This window comes from Pan paniscus, chromosome 1 (genome assembly GCF_029289425.2).
Source record: "Pan paniscus chromosome 1, NHGRI_mPanPan1-v2.0_pri, whole genome shotgun sequence".
NCBI classification, from domain to species: domain Eukaryota; kingdom Metazoa; phylum Chordata; class Mammalia; order Primates; family Hominidae; genus Pan; species Pan paniscus.
In genome coordinates, this window is record NC_073249.2 from 618,642 (window position 1) to 624,641 (window position 6,000).

The following is a 6,000-nucleotide window of genomic DNA, read 5'->3' on the forward strand; positions in this document are numbered from 1 at the left end:
CACCATGCCTGGCCCCAAATGATTTTGATTTCCCTTTTCCCCTATGTTAGTTTACTTCATTGTCCTGATTCTTCTATGTAATTTTTATTCCACTAGCCGTTCCCTAAATTTTTCTTTTCAATATTAAATGATGTTTTCAAAATATAAATTTCACTGTTAAGTATTTTGAACAAATCTTATTTATGACTTCATGGTAGACATTTACTTAATACAATTTTTCCTATTTCCCTCCCACCTCCATAAGGCAGGGAGTGATCTTTCACTTGGTGAGGACCCTGCAAGACCAATTCTCATTCGTTTTAAAAACACATTTGTCTCTTGGTATTCATTGTGGGGTTTGGTTCCAGGACACCTTGTAGGTACCAAAACCTGAGGATGCTTAACTGCCTTATATAAAATGCTGCGGTATGTGCATGTAAGCTATGCACATCCTCTCACATACTTTAAATCATCTTTAGATTACTTATTATATCTCACGCAAGGTCTATATATCACTTCATTGGGATTGATTCAACATAGTGCTCAGAACATGGCAAGTTTTGCTTTTTGGAACTTCAGAACATTTTTTTCTGAATATTTTTTATCTGCAGTTGATTGAATCCACAGATGCAGAACTCGGATAAAGAGGGCTGACTGTATTTACTAAAAGCTTTTGTAATTCATCTCTGCTTACTCTACCACTGAAGTAATTCATTCTCAACATATCTTTTGTGAAACTCATTAATCAGTATCTGTGGAATGGGAATAACCATAGCTATTAGAATGTGTACCTTCTACACCCGGTAGCTCTGTCACCATCATGGAGCTGTTTGTTTACTGCAGTTACATGTCTCCTGTCACACTGGAATGCTCATTGTTCTTTTTCCTTCCTTTACCGAAATATAATTGCAAAATTAAATAAATATGTTTTGAAACAATTAAGCCTAAATTGAACAAATTATTCTGAAAAACAAAATAAAAGATAAGTTTTATAAAAATTGAGTAAAATGTGGATGGTAACAACATTTTTTAAAATTATCAAACAGGCCAGGCATGGTGGCTCATGCCTGTCATCCCAGTACTTTGGAAGGCCAAAATGGGCGGATCACCTGAGGTCAGGAGTTTGAGACCAGCCTGGCCAAAATGGTGAAACCCAATCTCTACTAAAAATACAAAAAATTAGCCAGGCATTGTGGCAGGCACCTGTAATCCCAGCTAGTGAGGGGGGTGAGGCAGGAGAATCGCTTGAACCCAGGAGGTGGAGGTTGCAGTGAGCCGAGATTGTGCCATTGCATTCCAGCCTGGGCAACAAGAGTGAAACTCTAAAAAAAAATTTTTTTTTAATTATCATACAGTTCTATTATAATAGGAACTCTGAATGATTTTTAAACATTTTTGAATTTACAGGTCACATTTTAAAACTGTAAATCATTTGACTATTTATTTTCATGCATAAGAGCTAATGAAAATTTTCTGTGAAAGGAAACCGACTCTAAATAAAATGTATGATTATTTTTCACACACACACACACACACTGCCCTGTGGAAATATTTTGAAGCACATTTAAAATGTTATTTCATAAAAATAAAATTTAGAAATAAGGAGGACTTAGAACTAATAAAATAAATTATAAACTTACCCTATCAAAAATGAGCTAAAATTATTCTCAAATGAACACACATGCTTTTCAAAGCTTTTTTAAATCAACAATGCAAATATGTTGGGAACAGACAACCAAAATATTTTTTTAAGTCAAACAAAGACAATTTGGTAAATCTGAAAGCAAGAGGCTGAAATACAGCTTTAGACAGGGTATTTTCTCCCAGCCAAAACTGAAACTTAAAATCATGTTTTAAAATAAACACTGAAAGAGTCAAAGCATCAACCAAGAACTGACCAGGCCCATTATGTTACATGTTTTTAGAGAAGTTGTCTTCTTGGAATAAGTTGAAAAATTATTGTGAATTATTTGGAAATACTATTTCTCAAGATTTTGCCTAGTTCCATGGGATAACCCTATGTGAAAATAAATTTCTCTCATAGTCTGCCAAACAAACAGTGACACTTAAAAATAATTTATTCAAGTGAACTTCATGCAATGTAAAATTAACCATTTTAAAGTGAACAATTCAGTGGTATCTTATACATTCACAATATTGGGCAACAACAACCTCTACTTCCAAAACATCTCCATGATCCCAAGCTGTAAAACCCCTTACTCATTAAGCAGTAATAAGTGTTGGTGAGAATATGGAGAAATTAAGACTCGTGCATTGCTGGTGGAAATGCAAAATGGTTCAGCCATAGTTGAAAACAGTTTGACAGCTTTTCAAAACACAAAGTATAGAATTATTATATTACCCTGCTATTCCACTCCTAGTTATATACATAAAAAGTACCACTTTTAAATTAATACTCTGATATTCAACCCAATAGATATACATTTATAGAAATTATACATTAACAACAGTTAGCAATTGTAACAGTAAGTTAAAATATGTACATGAATTATTTTCAGAGTAAATGCAAGTTAACATTTTGCAGTCACCAGATAGAAAGAACTAGTTATATAAAATTGATTTTTAAAAAATCTGAGCAGCAACTGACTCATCAGCAAATTTGTGGGAAGCTGAAAGACAGAAACTTTTCAACTATTGACAAGGAGTGTAACTCAAGAAGTTGATATACAACAAGGTGTCAAGAGAAATATAATTACAGGTGTGCAAGAAAGAATAAATCCATCAAATAAAGAAGAAAAGAAACTGGAGAGCACAAACCTTTGTCATCTGTGTATACCATATAGATGGTCTGTATATGTGTATGCTATTTCCAAAGAGCAAATGTCTTCAAGTTACAAGCACAAAAGAACTTTGAGGTTTCATTCAAATGCCTGTTCAAGCTATGAGGTTTTTTCAACCTTCCTAGACTTTCAAATGACCTCCCAGCACATTCAGTCCAGAATCAGTCATTACTAACATGCCTAGATCCTACTCACAGCTAGAGCTCTCAGTCAAGGTAAAGCCTCGGGGCCTCACCTGTTCTGCCTGTATCAGGTCAAGGAGTTGGCCCCAAGAGTGGGGAGACAGGACCCAGCATCCTCTGCCTCCCCCAGCTCATGCATTCTTCACTTCAGCCCACTGTACCCTCAAAGTTGGAGGTGGGAGGGAGGGAAGTTGTCTCCATGTCCTCACCAACACTTGTTATCTTTTGTCTTTTTGATAATAGCCATTCTAACAAGAGTGAAGTGATATCTCATTGTGGTTTTGTTTTGTGTTTCCCTGATGATTAGTGATAATAAGCATTATTTTTCATATACCTGTTGGCCATCTGTCTGTCTTCTTTCCAGAAATGTCTATTCAGGTCTTATGCCCATTTTTAAGTTGTGTTATTTATTTTCTTACTATTGAGGTTTTTGAGTTCCTGATATATTTTTTCTATTAATCACTTATCAGATAATATAGTTTACAAATACTTTATCTGATTCTGTGGGTTGTCTCTTCACTCTATTGATTGTTTCCTTTACTGTGCGGAATCTTTTTAGTTTTGCATAATCTGATTTGTTTATTTGTGCTTTTGTTCCATGGGAGTTTGAGTTTATATCCAGAAAAACATTGCCCAAACCAATGTCACAGAGCTTTTCCCTATATTTTCTTCTAGTAGCTTTACAGTTTCGGGTCTTATATCCAAGTTTAATTCATTTTGAATTGATTTTTGTATATGGTGTGAGAAAAGGGTTCAATTTTGTTCTTTTGCGTGTGGATATCTAATTTTTCCAGTATCATTTGTTGAAGGAACAGTCTTTCCTCAGGTGTGTTTTTGGCACATTTGTCAAAAATCAATTGACTATAAATGTGTGGGTTTATTTCTCAGCTCTAAATCCTGTTCCACTGGTCAATGTGCCTTTTGTAATGCGTGTACCATGCTGTTTTGAGTGTCGTAGCTTTGTAATATATTTAGAAAAAAAGTAGTGTGATGCTCCCCTTTTGTTCTTACTGTTCATATAAATCATTTTTTTTCTCCAGTTCTGTGAAAAACGACATTGAAATTTGACAGGAATGTCATTAAATGTGTAGACCCCTTTGGGTAACATGAAAAATTTAACATATTAATTCTTCCAATCCATGAATATGGGATAGTTTTCATTTATTGGTGTCTTCTTTAATTTCCTACATCAATGTTTTATGCTTTTCAGTGTAGATATTTAACCCTTTTGGTTAAATTTATCCCAAAGTTTTTGTTTGTTTGATTTGACACTATTATAAATAAAATTGTTTTTAAATTTCTTTTTCAGGTATTTTGTTGTTAGTGCATAAAGAAATTATTGATGTATGTTGATTTTGATTTCTGCAACTTTATGTGAAGTCTTTCAATTGTTCTAACAGAGCTTTTGTGGAGATTTTAAGTTTTACATGTTTAGGATCATATTGTCAAGAGGAAAGCAGAATCTGTAAATCTGAAGGCACTTGATTCTTCACAAGCTGGACACAGGCAATTGGAAAATGATACACCTGCAACTAGGTCTGTAATTATAATCCAATTGGTTTGACAAAGTCTCACATCCCTGCATACCCCAAACACTTCCTCTCCCTAAGTCCCTCCTGGTGGTAAGGTACACATCGTTCCACTCAGATCATGCAGTTCACCATCCTCACTCACGTGGTCTGCCTTCCACCAGGTTTGCACTTCTCCAATCTATTGTCACCAAAGTAATATTTCTGAAATGCAAGACTGATCATTTTCTACTGTTTGTAGACATCTGGGTCACAGAAAGCAAGGAATTATTCCACAAAACAAAACAGGAAACAAGGCACGATTAGAATATTTGCCACTCCTGCTTGGTCAATTGTCTGACCTTTGCTCTTGCTGTGCCTTTTCCCTGGCATCATCACATCCCTGACAAAGTCCCTCCCCCTTCCCCAGCCATGTGTAGTTATCTGAGGGGAACAGCTAGGCACCTTTAACACTGAGCTCCTGGGGCTGCACTCAGCATCTTCTGCTTGATTGAATGTGCACAGCACAGGAAGAAGCGAGGTGCCAGAATGAGCTATACCCTTTCCACATGTGCATCAAAGCATTTCATACACTTTATAGCACCTATTAGCACACAGAATTACTAGTTCAAATTTCTTGGGGAAAGGAGTATGTAGTATTCACCTTTGAATTTTATTTAGTGAATATTTTAGATTTAATATAGCATAACAAATATTTACTGGATAAATGAACAATTGAATATTTGATACTCTACCTCTTCTTATTTGTCTAATAAATTACATACTTCAAAACTCAGCTCAGATGTCACTTTGTGCTGGAAATCTTCTCTAAAGCTTCTTTTCACCCCAGGCTAATATGTTTTCCACAGTCTCTTAACGGAATTCAGGATTCAAAACCTAGCACTTGATGAAGACTGTTAACCTCAATAACAGACCTTAATCTTTCAGGAACCAACCATGTGGGCCAAGACAGCCTCCAATAAGGGTGGACAAATGGCTGGATTGTCTCAGCAGTGAATAACTACATTGCAATCAGCAAGTTTTCTAAGATATTATATCATGTGTACTGCTCAAAAAAGGTGGGAGGGAGGGGACATATTTTAATTATTTATTTAAAATTAATTTCAATTATACAGAAAATTAGCATAAATAAAAGTAGTACAAAGAACATCTATATGAACCCTTTTTCTTCCTCATTTCTCCCTCTCTCTCAATTTTATGCCTTATAACCTTTATCCTCTAAGTAGTATCATTATGTATTCCCAGAATATGAAAATCTCCTATAGAATTAGAAAGTAGTTATGAACTTCAGTAACTGTAACATCAATATAATATGACTGAATAATGCATTTTGAAGTGAGACGGAGTGTAAATTGAAAAGCTTTCTAGTACAGGAAAGCGATTTCTAAAAGAGGTGTGAAAATGAGATCAAACACCATGGCAGTCTTGGAGTCTGGGAAATAACACTGGTATAACATTCTCATATGTGAAGTGCAGAGAGAAGGAAAAGTAAATTACTCTCAAAATGGT